The sequence below is a fragment of the Brachyistius frenatus genome, unplaced genomic scaffold (assembly GCF_029030835.1).
Source record: "Brachyistius frenatus isolate BFR_SWC_R1_liver_20210118 unplaced genomic scaffold, ASM2903083v1 Contig_20, whole genome shotgun sequence".
NCBI lineage: Eukaryota > Metazoa > Chordata > Actinopteri > Embiotocidae > Brachyistius > Brachyistius frenatus.
The window spans coordinates 4,073,190-4,093,434 of record NW_027210619.1 but is presented as its reverse complement, the minus strand read 5'-3'; positions in this window follow the sequence as shown (position 1 = coordinate 4,093,434).

The following is a 20,245-nucleotide window of genomic DNA, read 5'->3' as shown; positions in this document are numbered from 1 at the left end:
GCAGATAAACAGCAGCTGCTCCTCTATTCATTTTGTCCTTTCTTTCATCCGATTGCACACACACACACACACACAAAAGAATTATATTTGCCAGAGAATTAAGCACAGAGAGTATCTGTGGCTCAGCTTCGTCCTGGTGGTGAGAGCTCTTGGAGCCAGAGGACCAGTACAGTGACCTGTCTCAAGCCGGCTCTAATCTAATCAGTCCCTTCAGCTTCCTAATAGGCTGGTTTCCCAACAGTCTGCTCCACTGGGACTGTTGCTGCTTTTATCTGTTGTATGGCTGTTTACTGATCAGGGGTCAGCAAGCTGCCTCCCTTTCTGTACAAGAAACCAAAGCCACATCACAGCACATTACATCCAGGCTCACTGTGATTAATGTGCTAGGGTATCCACTTTTGTGTTTATTCCATGCTCAAGTGTGTGTGTGTGTGTGTGTGTGTGTGTGTGTGTGTGTGTGTGTGTGTGTGTGTGTGTGTGTGTGTGTGTGTGTGTGTGTGTGTGTGTGTGTGTGTGTGTGTGTGTGTGTTTTAATGTGCTTGGCTGGGTCTATCAGCTAGACTTTAATCTAATCTGGTAGCCAGGCCTGCCATGGTGACCTGTAATGATTTAGAGCTGACCTCAGCTCTCTAACTCAATACACTCTTTCCCACTCAGCTGCAGCATTTTTGTGGGTATATGAAAATGTGTGTGTTTATAAAAATGTGTGCATAAGAGAAAGCTTGCTTATATGTCACTACAGGCCTATTAACATATAGACATGGAGCATGTGGTAGTGTGTCTTGATGATGCCTTGACATTGCCCTTCACACACTCTTTGACCAAAGCATTCACATAAACATGTTCATAGAAAAGCGGCACGCACACACACACACACACACACACACACACACACACACACACACACACACACACACACACACACACACACACACACACACACACACACACACACACACACACACACACACACACACACACACACATAACCACCACTCTTATTCTGTCTTTCTCTCTCTTCCTTTTTGTCTTTGACCTTCAGTTTGAGTTTATGGGAGTAACCTCCAATCCTATAAACAAGCCACAGTCTAGCCCCCCCCCCCCCCCCACACACACACACAATGGTTATTGGATTCATAACTGGGAGACTCCTATCCTCCTGCTCTCTGTGCAAGCTGAGAGGTGTTGAAATGAAATTCTCCTGCAGAAAAGCTCTGCTCTTACCTGGGATTTAGAAAAGCTCTAGTAGGTCTCTCTCTCACACACACACACACACACACACACACACACACACACACACACACACACACACACACACACACACACACACACACACACACACACACACACACACACACACACACACACACACACACACACACACACACGCCTCCAGGCTAGAAGAGCCTTTACACCCAAAGAGAGAGAAAGAGAGTGAAAAATAAGCAGAGAGCAAATGAGAGTCAGAGAGACAGAGAGGGATTACAATGGGCTGTGCTCGGAAAGGTAGTGGGATGACAGGAAAAGGAAGAGGAGCTATGAAGGTACTCTAAAAGACGTAGGGAGAGCTGAGTTTTAGACAAAATTGATCTGTCTGTCTCTGAGGCTGAAGAGAGGCACACAAGGTGACCAGGCATGGTCAATGGGTTTAGAGAGAGAAAGAAAAAAGACATAAAAAACAGACTGTGTTCTCAATCTGTTCCCATGGTGGAGCTGATGGAGCTGTACTTTTTTCTTCTAAAGCAAATACAAATGTTTAAAGAGTTTTTCTCAGTATATATATATATATATAATACTGATAGCATACTTTTTGCATTATATATATAGATATATAATGCAAAAATTCTACTGCTCTGCCTGTTTGGATGCCTCTTGTAAATAAAGTTGTGAAAGTTTCTGAAAGTTGCTTGATGTCCTTTGTAGAGTGAAATTCTTCCTGTGTTCATGTTCACAAGACTTTTGTCCTTCTGTCTTCAGAGTGTAGGCTTAAAATATTCTGTCGTTGATATGTTGTACAATAATGTATGAATGAAAAATGGTATTATGTTGACATCGTAGTTCTTTGAATTGCAGCGGCATAAACACACAGGGACTGTGACATCACTAATCCAACCTTGTAAAAAAAAAAATCTATGGACCTTTCAGCACTATGGCAGAAAAACAGACAAAACAACAATATAGAATATGAACCATAATTAACCCAAGAGCAACCCAAGTCAACCTAAAATAATCTGGAGCATTTTTTGCCCAATTTTCCCAAAGAATCACACTTTTCTGCTAACGTACGCAGTATACCTGATTAAAAGCAACAGAAACACAAATTATAGTTGTCATAATTACAGCAGTATAATAATTAACGCGAGTAACTACTCGCCTGAGGAGTTTGCTTTGGTTAAATTGAGTCCACGATAAGACAGTGAAGCTCTCAATTATCTGCCTGACGCAATTGAACGGTTGCCATGATTGTGCACATAAAATTTGGCGTCTCATTAACAGGTGCAGCTTTTCTGTGTTGTTAAGCAGAGTCATTACAACCTCAATGTATTTTTGATGATGGAGTGAGTACGGTTGAAGGGAGAGAAGGGAAAAAAAAAAAAAACTGCCGCTGGATGGATCCTGTGAACAATTTCATAAAGTCTCTATGTTAATTATGTCTGAGCAAGGAGAACAGAGATGTGGTCTCAGCGGCCCTCTTGCTCCTCTGTGCTATCGGTCTATCTTTTAATTATCCACCACTCCTGTATGGAAAGCAGAGGGTTGGTATGGAAAGGCAGAGATAGCAGGGGCTTACATTCCCTCATCAACTGCCTGATAGAAGTGTATGATGATTTAATGACTGAGTCCCCTCTTTTTCATTTCTCCCTCTCACACACACTACACGTCTTTCTTTCTTGTGCCTTGCAAGAGAGGAATCATCTCTCGTTAGCGCCTTAAAGGGGTCTCTTAAACTTCTGTCTCCTCCATCTACCCCCTATACCCACACAAATGCTTTTGCATACTGTATACAGTACTTACTGTCTCGGACATTGAAATTCGTTGTAGAAGAGAAGACCATGAGCTGAAACTTTGATTATCTTTTTTATTTTCTCTTCTCAGGGTCAAGATATTGTTTGGGTGTGAGAAAAAAGAAAAATACCAGCACAGTGAAACAAACCCCCGAGGGACACTTGAAGAATGGTGAATGCACCTTCAAAATACAATCTACAGACAACTGAATCGCTTTTACAAGGATACACTGAAGGAAAGCATTATGAAATGTGTCACCAAACCATGAATCACTCTCAGTGGCTTGATATTTACCTTGACCCGTGAGCCACTGCAGCTTATTCACTGTGGCCCTGTAAAAGAGGGCCTGCCTTGGTCAGGGTAAGCTGAAGCAGCTCATCTTGAAAGACCATGCCACTGGTTTTTCATTTACATCACAGTGCACATGGCATCGTTATGACATTATGATAAATCAGCAGACACCTGAAACTTGTTTGAATTTTCGAATCCATGACAGTGAACATCACGCCTATATACTGTACGTTTTATCAAAATTATTGTCACTGGTCACCAATCACTTGGTACTTACATTTACACGCAAGTCAAATTAGAAAAGTCAGAATGCATCATGACACTAATATTTATTGTAAAGTAGGGCTGAATTAATGGTTGCAGTTGATTATAAAACTAAAAAAAGTTTCAAGAGTTTGATGATCAATTGTCAATGAGCTGAAAAATGTAGTTGCTTTGAACAGCAAATTAGGCAACTGCCCACAACACACAAAACAATTTAAAAGATGAGTGTGGAGTTTGAATGCTTTTTAATTACAGTTGACATGCAAGATGCATAGCCTATTCTAATTAAATGACTCACAGTATCATGGGGCCAGGGTAAAAAGTCAGTTTCTGGGGCAAAGGTTTCTGGATAGAACTGGAGGAGGAGGCACTTAGTAAGGGCCAACAATACACTTTAACTCTGGTGCCTGGCAGAGTGTTCATTATTTTCTGGGTTTAGAAATACAATAGAAAACTTGACATAATCCATTTGAAAAACTGTCTCACAGTTGTTTGCCTCTGACAACCAGTAAATTGCAGTTTATATCCATGTCTGTCCAGATTCATATAATGTATGCTGTAAATTAATTTGACCAATTGAACTGATTCTGATAGAACACAGAGCCATGACAACAGAACATGCCTCAAATATGGATGTTGCTGCAAAGAAGCCACAGATTCTAAAACATCGCTGCTGCACACTTACGTTAAACCCTAGCACCAAACATTAGTGTCACTAATTCAGTATCCGACCAAATGTGAAATATCGTCACAATCTCTCCTTCTGTTCCTGTGGTGTAGTGTTGTGTAATGGCCAGAAAATAGTTTTTACAGCAAATTGATTCGCTGTGAAGTTGACCTTTGACGCTTTGGATATAAAATGTTATCACTTTATACATTTATCCCACTTGACATTTGTGTGAAATTTTGTCATAATTAGTGCATGAATTCTTGAGTTATGGCCACAAAAGTGTTTCGTGAGGTCACTGTGACCTTTGACCACCAAACTCTAATCACTTCATCCTTGAGTCCCAGTGAAGGAAGTCAGAAATTCCCAGAAGGCATTACTGAGATATTGCATTCGGACGGACGGACAACCCGAAAACATAATGCCTACAGCCGGCTGTCATCGACATGGAGACATAACAACTATCAGCAAAAAAAATCTGAGGTATACATGATTTGTAGTTAAAGATCTAAATAGCAAAAACACTAATGTTCCTACGGACAAAATTCACCCAACCTAGGTGTTAATTGCAAATCTCTTGTAAAATAAATTGTTCCCAGAATTCCAAATTCTTGAGGCCAATTGGCTCCTTTATTTACTAAAGTTCAACTCCTTGTGATATTAATGTAGATGTGTATACGATCCAAAACAGAGAGAGCTCACTCATTTATTACTTTTCGAACCAGTTAACAGATTCACTCTTATTCCAACAGTCCTTTAATATGTCCTCGCCCCAGTAGTAGTCAGTTTTCAGGAGGATGCACGGGTCGCAATTTTTGTAATCTCATTTAAGGCCTTACAGAGCCTATACATAACTTTGTGCCAAAACCTTTGCATATTTTTAACATTGTCAATACAGTTTTGTATTATTTATGATATAAACCCTCTTGTTTTATTTTTCTTCAGCACTTTTCTCTCCTTTGTCAGTTTTTGTGTATATAAAACTTCAACTCAAAGGGATTTTACCAACTCATTCCTTATTGTAGTGTTTCAGCTACTTTGTAAAAACTGAAAACGATTGTATGTTTTGCGTTTGCTGTTCCTCTGGTGTACAACAACAAAGGTCTTTTCACAAACTCAAAGTATTGTGTTTGTAGGTATGTGAGTATCTGCGCGTTTGACTAAATGTGTATTTGTGTGCATGTATGTGCCTGCTTGTTTACTGTAATCTCTAATCTATAATTAATCATTGTCACTGTCTCAGAATCTGGGCTTTTAGACTAGCAATTGTGAATACCTACACTGCTATCGCTCTCTCTCTTTTTCTTTCTCTTCCTTTCTCTCCCATGGGAAATCTTTATTTGAGGAACCTGATGTTATTTGACAGCTTTCACACATTCCTCCATGGCATTAACGCTGCGAGAGGCACACACACACACACACACACACACACACACACACACACACACACACACACACACACACACACACACACACACACACACACACACACACACACACACACACACACACACACACACACACACACATTGTAAGGGAAAGCATGCAAACCTAAATAAAGGAATACTGAGTCTCAATCACATTTACAGACTTCAGGACATGTCAGCTGCACTCGGGGTAAATTAGCCACAGGACAGACAATGAGAAATCCAACACAATACCAGACAATCTTCCAAAAGGCACAGTATAGTACTGCACACAATACAAAACATTACCACACAATACAACATGATGTGGCATCATACAGCTCCGCTCAGCACACGGCATCACCATATATTACAATAAGACTCACTTCATAATGCAAATTTCCTCATCTGTTTACTATTGAGTGCATACAGGTTGTCTCTGCGAGGGGTCTGACAGACATGATGATATTATATCATGTCAGAGTTTCTGTCATAACTTGTTAAGTGAGATCATGGCCAGGTTTAGATGTGACATAGAGAGGGTGAATCACCGTGGGGCTTTTGTACAGTGTGTGTTTGTGTGTTGACATGTGGGTGTATAGTATATGTGCAAAAAACAATACAACTCATATGTCTTGGCACAAATATAGCGTAATGCACACCGAGATGGAAAAATGTGAGTGACACTTAAAATGTCAATCTATAGCTCAGGAAGTTAGAGACTAATTATACTGCTCTGCTGACAGAAAGACGTTCCATTGGCTATTTCTTTGAATCTCCACAGCTACCTGACAGGATACGTGACCTGGACAAAGCTGGGGGGATTAATGTCCTCAGTAACACGTGTAGCATCCCCAGCTGAATGATGGTCTGGCGTCTTTTACTGATGGTTCACAAAACTTTACTGAATTGGACTTGAATCCATATAACGCAGTGAAAACTGGTAGTGAAAGCGCTGTGAAGAAAATTAAGACAAGCATTACTAAACAATGTTTAACATCCTGACCATATCCTTCTTGCTAGCATGCTAAATTTAACTGCGTGACTGGATCATGGCAGTGCATTTAAATTGAAACAGTAGTTTGCTCGCTTAAATGCTTTCATTTATGCTGCAAAAAAAATCCATGAAAACGTAACAATCTAACACAATATTTTTAACAGAATGAGCTCAAACTAGTACTGACCTTGTGACCATATCAGCCAGGTGCTAAACAAACAAAAACCGTCACCCTTTTCCTTGTTTTTAACAGTTCTACCGTTTCTTTCTAAACTACGTCAGGTTTCAGTCCTTCAGAATAAAAGCGTAAAAGAAATACATTGATATAAATCGCAAAGCGTCTACAAAATAAAAGATATGAAAAAACGGAACTATTGAAATACTTTACAACACGCACACCACGCATACACATACACTCTTACACACATTGATAAACACACGATAAAACACGTTCTTTTACGCAAAGTTATCCCTTTCACACATATTCAGAAGTGACGTTAACTATCGGAAATATTTTGTCATCATGTTAACAGCAATCTGTTGATGTGTAAACTGCCATTCAGACGAATTCCATAGAAGTGACCATACTTGGATGAGCTGGGTGGGGCAAATGGTGAATCTGACTTGATCTGATTGGGAACCTGAGGACAATATGCCCCGACCACCTAAAGCAGAAACTGCACCACAGGCCTGTCACTCAAAGAGACACGTTTTATGAGACCTAATATCTAATTAATGACCGGATTATTTTCAGATGTACCAGAAAACGAATAAGAAGGAAGGACTTTAGCTGACATCACCATTATGACTAGTGGAAAAAAATGATAGACTTTGTATTTCATGAATTAAGTTGAATGGGAGTCTATGGAGGCATAGGCTTTTTCAAGCCAACCCCTAGTGGCCCTCAGTGGTATGACAGACAAAAACAAACGGGAGAAGACAGGAAACATGAGGAAAAGATTGCTTGGGGGAAATAGAGGGAACAACAAACAGGAACAGGCAGCGATCCTGACACATTTGACATTTTGAGTTGGAGCTTAAGCTGTTCTCTGTTTATTTGTTTTTTTCTTGTCAGTCTAAAGTTATAAACCATCCATTTGCCAGATTGAAATCTGAAAATGAAGGCAGTTGGAATTAGACTAATGAATTAAGAAGGATACTTCTGTCTGTCATGTTAATAAAACATGAAAAATTGCTGATAAAAATTGCAATACTGGACTGTGGTCCTAGCTAAAATGTGACTGTTTGGGCCTGTCTGTATATATGTGCCTGAAGTGTGTTTGTTGAATATGAAGATCATCTGCAAGGCTATTCAGAGTAATTATACATTTTCTCTTCTGCAAGCCAATCAGAAAAGACCATGCATGACCTTTGACAGGTCAGAGTTTACTGCTCTCAGCGTGGTCACACTGCAATTAACCTCCACATACTGTACAAACTGTCTCTCCTCTTTTCTTAGTCTGTCTCTCTCTCTTTTATACACACACGCACGCGCGCACGCACACATACACACATACACACATATTCATACACATGAATAAACTGCAACTGATGCCAATTTGAATTGCATGTCTCCCTCTCTCTGTTTATATCTGTACCCTTATAAATGGGGTCAGTATTATCAAATGGAATATATTAGCAGAGTCATTTGCACATTGCAGTGATTAGATTTGGAGGCAACAGAATTTAATGCAAACTAGTGTGTACAGCTAATTTACTGTGTCAAATAACCAAATATGCAATGTCCTCTGCCTCTTATACAGTCAGTCTCTCTTCTATCTCAAACACATACATGCACAGAGTTGTGTTTTCATCAATTCAGAGGACATTACACAGACTTAATTTCCCTCACCCTCCACCTGTACCTTAATCTTAACCTAAACCTAAAGTCTTCATCCTAAAATCTGATCAGTAATAATACACACAGACACAGACACAGACACAGAGAAGAAATATGCATCATCCTGTGTGTGTGATTTTCACCCGTTCTTGCCGACACCTGTGATTTCAGCTTTGCAGGCTCTGCATTTTTCACCCAGCTTCCGAACAAGGACACCACCCCATGACATACAAACCCCCATCCACATCCATGCATGTCCAAGCTGTTTCAAACAGCATATTCTTCATGATACTTTTTGAGTCTGAAAAATGTATACTTTGAAAAATATGTTCCTCCACAAAACACTGGATACGTTTTAAAAACTAATTTCCAGTTCAAAAGTTTGAAAGATACTATAATCAAACCCCCTACATACACACATGCACAGAAAAAAATAAAGTGAAGAAAATGTTGTTGTTCTTTTATGGCAGCTATTAGATATTACACCCAATAATCATTTTCATTCATTCATTTATGGGCTAAATGTCTGTTTCTTATCGCTGCTAGCAAGCCATCTGCGATTTGGAAGCACAATGTTCAATGAAAGCACGGGGATGTTCAGTACAATAGAACATAATAGAGACACAGAATGGCAAACAGAAGTACAGTACGGTTTTATAGACATAACAGATTTGTGTAGAAGACAATGAATAATTCTCTTTCTCTATTAAAAACCTTCTTGAAATGGCAGAATGCACAAAAATCTGGTGTGTCTTATCAGTGCTGACAGTATGTATGCTTGTATTTTCTCCAGGGAAGCATGAAACACGAAAGCGCCGGATGGTTCTAAAATACTGTGAATGTTTTTTTTGTTTTTTTTTCAATTAGGCTAAGGAGAAATTTAAGGAACAAAGCTCTCATATTAACATCACAATATACTTCAATTCATAGAAAATCCATAGAAATCACGTTTCTCCCTGAATTACCACATCCACTGGCAGCACTGAGATAGAAGAGTGCTCAGGCACAGACAGATAAACAGGCAGGCAAAATACGCACAAACATAGACAGACTTGTATTGTAAGGAGTTATAAAGATACACCAACAAACAATTAAACAAAGATGGTGTCCGGTCTCAGCTTTAGTAAAATTCAGTGGGTTTTTCCTCAATTTGTTTTGCATTCAAAAACCACACCACAAGCTGAAAATACAGGCTGTCACCATTTCTCAGGATGACTTTGCTTTGGTTTGTTCAAAATCACCACAAGACATAGTGTTATTGGTGTAAGTTAAAACCTGAGCTGATTGTATGAGTTATTCAAATAAAACAAGCCACAGTCTGATGTTCGCACTCACATTTCATATATTCCTATTTCTTCATGTATTCTTAAAATGAGTTAAATTGCCAAAAAGGGCAATTCCAAGCAAAGCAGTCATTCCTTATTGCAGTCAATGGCAATGAATTAAGATCTGCCAAATTTTGGGCTGTAGTTTTCTGATAAATGTATTTGCATTCACACTTAAAGGTAGAAATGGATAGTCAATAACTCACAAATATTCTATAGTGGTTATAAATCATTATAATGTATATTCTGCCTGGCCAACAAGTCCTCCAAATAAAAAAATAAATAAAAAAAGATTGTTTGTAACTGACCTGGAGAACGACACGTGAAAGATTAAATACATCCCATGGAAACCTCATATCCTCATATCTAAACAGGCAAACACTTGATCCTCTTTGAAAACAGCATCAACAGATAAAAGAGATACATCCAAACAAATGACATTAAACTTTTTGTAGTTGTTATGATAATCTGAATAAATATAAAACAGATCAGTTAAAAGGAAAAAGTAAGAACACCCATACATGTATCACACCTTCAAATCCATTAAATTTGACTAAGGGGTTGCAGATTAGGTGTCAAGAGACTGCAGATGGAACCTGTCTTATTCAAACCTGTGACAACTAGGGTCTGGTACTGTCTTTGCTATTTAAAAGATAAATGTATAGGACTCAGTGGCATTTTGCGGTGAGGTTGCAGATTTCCACCCCCTTCCAAGCATGTAAGAGAATATATGGTGGCTGTGAAACTCCTAAAAAATTAGAAAGGCCCTTTGTAGAGCCAATGTTTGGTCTGTCCAGTCTGAACTACTCTAGAAATATGATGGCAAAACACAGCGGAGTTCATGGAAGTGGAACTGCTCCTATGTCGATGTTAGGGATCATTCTAAGTTAATGAAAAACATAACAATTCTTTTATTATACAAAAATGAAAACAGAATTATGATTATTATATTCCATTCCTGTAAATAGCGCCGCCTGAATCCCACTGAATCTTTAAGTGTGTGGTGTCACCAAGATCTGAAGAGCTCTTTTGATGCCGGCAGTAAAAGGTTGTAGATGCCTGTGAGTCTGGCAAAGGATAGAAAAAGATTTCCAAATAATTTGAAGTGATTCCACCGTAAGGAAAATTATCACCATGGCATAGATTTCAAACGACTGGCAATTTCTTCTGAACTGATTGCCCCAGCATTTTCAGCGCAGGAGCAGATTGTTTGATGCAAAAAGAAGCCTCAGAGAACCCCGAAATTTCATTACAGGATCTGCAAGTAACTCTTGCAACTGTTGATGTGAAAGTGCATGCGTCTACGATCAGAAAGAGATTGCCCAAATTTGACTTGCATGGAAGGCGAGCTAGGAAAAAACTGGTGCTGTCCAAAAAGTGCATTAAAGCAAAATTGCAGTTTGCCAGTGAACATAGAGGCAAATACCAGGCCTTTTGGAATAGTGTGCTCTGGACAGATGGATCAAGGATAGAGTTTTTTGGCCACTAGACACAGTAGACATGTTTGGCACAGACCAAAGACAGATTTTCATGAGAATTACCTCATACTGTGAGCCATCGTGCTGGAAGTGTTATAGTTTGGGGTTGCTTCGCTGCCTGAGGGAGTGGGCAGCTTCCAGTCATTGATCCAACCATGAATTCTGCATCATATTGAAGAGTGCTTGAAGATAATGTGAGGTCATTTATGTCCGAAAGTTAAAGTCAAACCAGAAGTGGAACTCTCAACACTATAATGATTCAAATCACATCAGCAAGCCCGACAAGGCATGGCTCACAGGAGAAATGGGGGTTTATGGAATGGACAAGTCCGACCCCAGATTTGAATCCCATTTCAAATTCCCTCATGTTGTGGGGGATTTGAAATGAGCCATACATGCAAGAAGACCCTCAAACATCTTGCAAATGAGGGAATTTTGCATGGAAGAGTGGTCAACAATTTCAGCAAGCTAATGTCAGACACTGGTGGACAATTATGCAAAATGCCAACAAGAAGTTATTTCTGCTAAAGGGAGCAATACTAACTACTGAAACTGTTACGTTATTATCTGCTGTATAATAACGAAACAGAAAGTGAAGCTGCTGTTAACACTTTACTTCCTCTAGGACAAGTCACATAACTGGCATATATTTGTTGAATGTGTATTTTTATTGGCTACTGCATTTTAACCATTTATATAATATTGACTATTGATATTTTTGTTGAATACATGATTGAAAAAGCAAATTTGTCTTGTGATTGTACTCAACTATATCAGCTTTATGTTTGGGCACTGTTTTTAAAAGGATTAAATGGATGTCACCCCGAAAAGCCATGGAATGTACTACTTAAGCATTTTCTGATCTATTACTCACAGTATTTGGGTTAAAATAACTCATTGCATTAGAGGTAAGCTATGGTTGCCAGAGGGTTTTGTCAGCTGACTTGAGCGTGAACAAATGCTGGGCTGAAACAATGTCTTATTTTTTGACTAAACAAGATGTACTGACATTTACAACTCCATGGATTGCTGTAAAAGCCTTGATAAAACTTTTGAAGTGAAGAACAGATTAGAGCACTACAGTTTAAAGCTGCAATATAAATTAAGTTCTGTTTGTAATACTCCTTTGTGTGGCGGCAGTCACTCTCAATTAACAAACAGCAATTAGCTCGTTATTTAGCTATCTTTCAAACTGAAAGAATGTATTGTAGCAAAAAACTAAGTGTTTGGATCTTGTTTGAACAATTCAAAGTGGCTCTTTAGTGCAGCAAATGACAAGAAAAACTGTACTGAAAAAACATTTCAAATGGCGTCAATATGGCTTTGCTGTCACTGTTATCTTGCTATTGTAATATAATATAAACTCTGAGGGACTGTGTTACAACAAAATCCTCACATTAAAATCTTCTTTTTGCTTCTATTTTTCCAAGAGTTACAGCCATCGTTACATTTATTGTCTCACTTCTAAAAAGATGTGAAAATGCGCAACTTCATTTTCCTGAGGGCAGAGTGGACGCTCTGGTGACTCACATTGACCTGTTGAGGGGTCGGTGCGTTCAGGTGAGGTACTATTACTAGATGGGACTAACTGGGGCTAGCTCGTTAGCATGCTAACTTCAGTTGACATCTTTGCATGTAATACATAAACATATTTCAAAACTGCTATTTCTTTAAATTTTATGGATGAGTTTAGTTAATTTCTGAACATAAAAAAAAAATCAAACACTGTACCTTTAAGCAAAAAATAAAATAAAAATAAAAATAAAAATCTAACAGTCATTGTAATCACATAAATCTAAGACGAAGAGAAAAAGATACATTTTCACCTAGACTGACAGTCAAAGCCTCAAATAAACTTGGTTGCCATGCTTCTGATCTAACAGGCCTTCAGGCTCGTAATTATTTTTCACCAATCATGGTTCAATGTGAGTAGCTTCATTTAGGCATTGTATCCCAGAGGGAAGTTTGAAGAGGAATGAGAGCAAAGGGCATCCTTGCCTGTTAGGATAATTTTTGTATTCTTGTTAACTATAGAGTTGGCGCAAAAATGAACCTAGCAACAACAATTTACCTAATCACCATTAATCACCATGCTCCTCATTAGAGGCAGCAAATTGCATGCTGCCTGACCCACTCTTTTTCCTTCAGCCTTCCTACTTTAAAAATACACAGCAGGGAAATTGAACATTTGATGAGTACAAGTTTTTCATCTTTATAGAATTAGCCTTCTGTGTCAGCTTTTTCCTACCTTGTCAGCTCTTTCACTTGACTGGAGGTATGGCTGAGGAGATGAGGCGAAAAATTCTTTAGGCCTATTTCAGCCTTATAATGGGCTGCCGATTTTCCCGCAGCCATGAGGGAGGAGCTGCGCGGATGCCTTCTATTTGCAGACCACAGCTGTTTGTCAAAGATATGATTATATAGAAAGACACAGATACATCAGAGATTTTAACCTCAACTTTCACGGCATAGCAACCAAAAGGAGTCTGTTCAGTTTCATCTATCTTAGATCATACAAAGAGTGACGTCTGGTTGAAGGGGGAAGGATGAAGTTAGATGAGGCAAAAAGATTATCAAAGCTTGCTTTCCAAGGAGAGCATAAGACAACCCCATGCAAGCATTGTCTTTGTGGAGATATTTTCAAAGCGCCACAGTCCCCTCTGTTGATGAAAAGGCTGAATTCTGAAATAAGCAAGGCCATATAATTCAGCAGCGATGTGTGTCGGACGAAGGAGGAAAATCTCTAAATCTGCAGTTTCATGCAGCTCCGCCCCGCCTCTGATTTCTGCCGCTTGGCTTGGCAGATAAGATTCTAAACTTCAAACATGTTGTCAATGCTCATCCCTTTAAATCAGAGATATGGGATGAGGCTTTCTGAGTTGAGATGTTTATGGATTGTAAGCCTGTTCTAGAAATGGTAACAATGTGACATTGAATATAAACTCAAACACATGTACAACACCAGTGTATGCAATGACATGCATGTAAACTTACATAAACATCATTAATACCAAAAAACTCAGAGATGCATGTGCACATACAACACATGAACTATTCATTTATCTCATCAACCCTAAATCAGCAACTTCATCAAAGACAAACGTCTACAGAAATAGGTTATACTTTCTCCAAAACTGTTTCTTATTCTCGTTAAACCTACTCTAAGTGTTTCATAATGAATATCCCAAGCGTGTCTGTCTGGAAAGCTGGTAATGGAATATTTATAGAATATTTCTGGGAATACTTGGGGGAAACTCTGGTTATAACAAGCGTCTTTGTTCTACTGAGGCACAATTTCTGCTTTCCTGTGTTCATCCCTTTGTGCATCCCTCTTTCTGTGCCTCAGTATCTTTGCTATTCTCTCACTCTTTTTCTGTCTTTGTGTCTCATTGTATATACAGTATTTTTCTCTGTACCTTCCGTCCTATCTTTCTGTATCTGGTTTCTCAACAAGCTCACAACCTGAGCTCAGTTAGAACCTCAATCTGAACCTCATCTGCCATGCATTACTATAGTAGCCGTCATATAAAAGAAATCTCTTAGAAATCATCTATCCTGCAGGCGGTTCTTCATCAATTGTAGCAGCATGAAACCATGTACAAAATGCATGCTCTAACTGAAAACCTTCCTTACAACTGCACCTCATATCATTGTGTGTGTCTTCTGACAGCTGGAAACAGCTGGAACCTCCCAAATAATTCCACTCGGAATTGAACCTTAGCACCACAGCCTGTCAGTCTTACTCGCAGTGCTGGCACTGCAGTGCTGCCAGAAGGAGATGCAACTCATTAATTAAATGTATTCTTATGTATTAAGCTGGCAAAATATATGTTTAATCTTCACTATTGTGTGCATGTTCTTAAAGTGCACTGTAGGCTGACACAACATAAAACTGACAAAATTTTAGCTTGGTTTTTCACATGAGCTGTAATCTGCAACTCCACCCTGACATTTATAAAATGGCGGTTCAGCATGTGTTTGATGAAAACATGTCCCAGAGCGCATCGCTGTTAAATGTCGCAAAATGTTTTGGATAAGGACAAAATACTTACATGGTTTGAAATCCTCTCTATGGGAGAGGTATGCTGGTCTTGAAGACCCACTTAGAGGTGTTTCTCTCTGTGTGTGTGTGTGTGTGTGTGTGTGTGTGTGTGTGTGTGTGTGTGTGTGTGTGTGTGTGTGTGTGTGTGTGTGTGTGTGTGTGTGTGTGTGTGTTTGTGTGTGCGTTGTGTCATGCTGCAAAGACAAATTTTGGACTGAATATAGCCAGCTGAAAATAACTCCTTAGGCAATGGATGTCCCTGGCATTCATCACCCTCAACGAGCCACAGCAGTCATATAAGTTTGTTTAGTTTAAGGTATGGCTACATGGGGTTTGAATATTCTGGTTACAGTTCTAATCTTTAGATCTGTTTCATTGTTTTTTTTTTTATTAAAAATAAATCAGATGACAATGAGTAATGTGAAAGGGGTCATACCAGGAATGATCAACGAGCACTATGCTCGCAACTCTGGGGAACATTTATCACAATTATACTGTTTTTGTTTTATGGCCCATACTGTTACCGTAAGTGGTTCAGTGTAATCAGTGTTATTTAGTGGGGGAAAAAAAAAAAAAATTTTCAGCCAAAAGGCTCTAAAAATGTCTACCAACAAGAAAGTTGTTGTGTTCTGGTTTGCAAACCTTAATTTGAACTGTTATGCAGGTTTGTGAACTGGTTCTGATGCTTATGGACCTCATCACTGTCATGCCAATAATGGAGCTTCGCGGTAGTTCAGGTAGGCACGGAGTCTGTCGTCTCTTCCCTGTTCAATCATACAAATACCTCAGTCCGCCCTTCCCAATTGGTGAGCTTTAAATCCGTGCACTGTTCATTCAATCCACCCGCTCCATGTTCTACACACTGCTCTTCAACAACAACCTACCTGTTGCCTCCCGAGCATGTGTCGTCATCCCGGATTTGGTCTTTCGTCAAAAGTGTCAAACTTTGTCACCCAAGTGGGCCTGCTCACAACGGCTTGTCCTCCATTTAGCGTCCACTGGAGAGCTCGTCTGGCCGGAAAATCCACACCATCTGTTCCTGGTCGATCCACAAAAAACTCAAACACCTCTTCAATTGTCATATCCAGCCACCATCTGGCGAGTTTTTTTTTTTTATTTCTGCCGACTACTCCTGTCAAATTCTGTGGTCCAGTGCATCCCAAGATCCAGGAAATCCATGGCTCTCTTTGCTCCGCCCAATCCCTTGGTCCACCAGCTCCTGGGAAAGGAAAGTTAACCACAAATCTAAAAAGATAAAATAAAAAAAATTAATTCCAGCCCTGGAAAATGCTTTTCTTCCACCTTGTCCAGGTTCCCGTCGGAGCCCGCCACCCACTGCTGATACCTGGCCACCGCATTTCCAGTACTACCTTCTGGGGTCCCCTTTCACCAACTACAGCTATTTCTCCTAATCTCCTCAGCCATATTCTGGCAGGTAATGATGTCAATGCAGTTAAAATTCTGTTAATTAATACGAGTTAGCTTTCAGAGAAAACATGTCCGGGGGACATTTCCGTAATCCTCAAACTCCTGATATAAGTCTGAGTAGCCTAATTTTGGGCCCGCAGGCCAACTATGGCTTGCACCTTCTTCATTTTGCCCATTTTTGTTGTATCTAGGACTGTAAATTTTGGGCAGTTTATAAGTTTATTATATGAGGTTTACTGTAGTACAGCTCAATTCGGTAAGCTTCCCTATCTAATTACACCAGCCTACATCTTATCTACAAAGAATTTGGTATTCTCTTTCTTTCCTGCTAATGCTCATTGCTGTTAGTGTGTGCATAGTAACCAGTTTAGGCTACCAGTCAAGACGTGAAATCAGACGTAGACATTTTTACAGAAATTTCAGTGAAATTTTATTTTAGATTAATCTCCTGTTAAATATATCTCACTTTAATGTAATGTCTCATACCATAGACATTTATTTTTGTCCTGGCCCTCTATCCTGATTAGTTTTGGTCCTCTTTGGGAAGAATTTAAGCACCTTTGATCTAAGACTCAAGAATCTTACATGACCGAGTTAATGCAGCCTTCTAAAGTGTTTAGAGCAGGGGTGTCAAACTCATTTTAGTTAAGGGGCCACATACTGCCCACTTTGATCTCAAGTGGGCCAGACCAGTAAAATCATAGCATAATAACGACAATATTTCTCTATGTTTAAATCATTGGTGAAGGTTTTTGGATGATAAACCCTATTTTAAGGTCTTTCTACAATAAACTAGAAACATAAAGACCAAAAACTCAGACATCAGCCCACTGTTTATCTGCCTGGGCTCTCCTCTGCAGATTCCCTCGCTTAGCAGCAAGTGCTGCTGCCCGTGGCAACGAGCGCTTCTTCCTCCGGAGCAGACATCGCATTTACGCTGTTTTTGAAGCAATTACTGGATCGATTAAAAAACAATTACAAAACGTTTGTACTCATAAACCTCCATATTCTCATAGAAATGCAATTTATGTCTTTCTGTAATTTTCACACTTAGCAAAGTCATCCGGCGGCCCGAGCTGGACCCCCTGGCGGGCCGGATCCCGGTTTAGAGTCATTATTTGTGAAGAGCACAGAGTTGAGCTTGATTCATTCTTTTCCATAGGCTGATTTTATGTGGCCTTTCCTATGGTGGTACCCTCAATTAGGATTACTGTAGACTATTTTCTGCTAAAGCAGCTACCTCCAGGAGTGTAATCAAACACTGGTCCGGTCAGTAGTTTTGGCACTGGTAAGTAGGCAATTGTCCGGTCGGTTATTCTCCTTTATCATCCTAGATCTCTGGCTTTAAGGCTTTTAAGAAGCTTCCAGATCAATGTATTTTTTACTTGTTTAGATTCAATATTAATTTAATTGTCATTCCTACCATATACATATTTTTACACAGTGGAACGTGATAACGTATCTCATGATCAGGATGAAAAGTAATAAATACAAGACATAAAGAGCGTTACATGTTTAACATTGTTATTGCTTGTGGAAAGAAACCGTTACTCAGTCTCATAGTTTAGTTTTCAGATTTTTCGCTGGTTTATCCTTCCTTCCTTTCAAAACCCTAATTTGCAATAATCTCCAGTCTGCCTGTTGTATCAGTCAGGATGGTTGTGTGGTTCTCCTGCAATGCCAAGCGACACCAGCAGGTGTGTCCTAATCTTTGTGGTTGCATTAAGCTGCAGTTGGGAGTTGTGCGTATGGCACATTTGCCATGCAGCTCCGGCATTTCTTCTTGTCATAAACTGTGGCTAGCTGTTTGGTGCATGTCCTCATGTTCTAATGCTCATGCATGACTGGCACATGTAACTCAGTGGAGACCTGATATATGGTTGATGTAAGTAAGAATAAGGTCAAGAGCGGAGAACCATTTACTTCTCTCGTCTGTTGTCTCTTCTCGCCTACCAGCGCCTAGGCCTGTTTATTAACATTCAGTTGCTAGCTTCCCGGCTACACCATCTCCACATTACACTATCTAGTTCCTATGTCGTAGATTGCTCCTTGGCAGAGAGGTCCTTAAAGGGATTTATGGTTGGTCACTTCCCCTCAGTCCCCTTCATCTGGCTAGGCGCCGCTACCCAGAAGTATTCAGGGAGAACACGTGATGACCAATTTTATTAGCTACTCATAATCAAGATGTTCAAGTATTGTCAGTCTCATTCCTCTGTCCTCATTTTCTCTCATATGCCCCTATAGATCACGCTATTAAACCAGCCTAATTAATATCAGGTGGAAGTGGTAGCAAGGGAAAGATGCAATACCTGTAGCTTTCAACACGATGCCTTCGCATCACTCTTAGTGGCTCTCGTTTCAGAGTGAGGTGGAAAGAAATCTATACTTTACAGTCAAGCTGATTTTTGGTTGTTGCAGGAGTCCCTGTATCTGAGTACTTCGTCCGAAGTTGGATTGGCTAAATATTTGCAAACTGCCTTCATTTGTTTGCACTTATTAGATGAAGGTCTTGGTCCTCGTGTGGAGGGATAGCATATCGTTCTGATGCACTGGAGTCATCGGTCGCCTCAGGGTCCTTAACTTGCGGTTCCCTAATTTGGTTTTGGGGTTCCCTTTCTTTGAATGGCTTGCGTGTTTATTATTATGCGTAGCCTTATTAAATCAAATATACTTGTGGGATTCCTATCGACATAGCCAGAACTCTTTTTGTCTTTTGTCCTTCTCTTCCATGTTCCGCTAACTGGATGGCGGTCCAACCCGAGTAGGGTTGACCTCCTATTCATCACCAATGCGAGGAAGGCTTCGTCCAAATCCTGATTTGCTACCCGTGTCCACATGCTGTGTCAACGCTGCGGACTCTCTACTAAGCCGTACATAACCCATCCTCTTTGTATTAGTGCTGCATCTACGGCTGCTTCCATGGTTCCATCCTGTTGGCCCTTCAAATAGTTAATTGCCGGACCAGGGGGTGATCTCAGAATTGATCCGTGTCATGCTTGCTCAGACCGTTCTAGAGCATCACTCATGCAGTCACCGCCAAACAAAAATGTATGCATGTCTTTAATAAATGGTTAAACTTGACAGAGTGTCCTGACTGAAATGACATTAAAGCACACCCTTGAGTGTAATATTGCGATTATACAACAAGTTACCATCTAAATAAAATATGTCATCAAAATGTATTCATATTGTGGGGCAATTCACTCTAAAATATGAAACTTTTTTTGTGTGATCTCTGTTTCCATGGCAATACATGGGGTATGACTAACAACTGGAACACTAGGTCACATCAGTCGAAGCAAATGTAGTGTATGCAATGTTTACCACTCCAGGAAGTATGCGGACCCTTATATAGAAACACAAAACTGCTTAGTTAGCTTAATCTTATTGTAAGTAAGATATCTACTGAAAAATTATGTCAATAGAGTCATGTGCTTTTAAGATTTTAGCCCTGTGTCATATGTTAAGACATAACCTGTCAAGTTAGCCGTTGCTAGGATT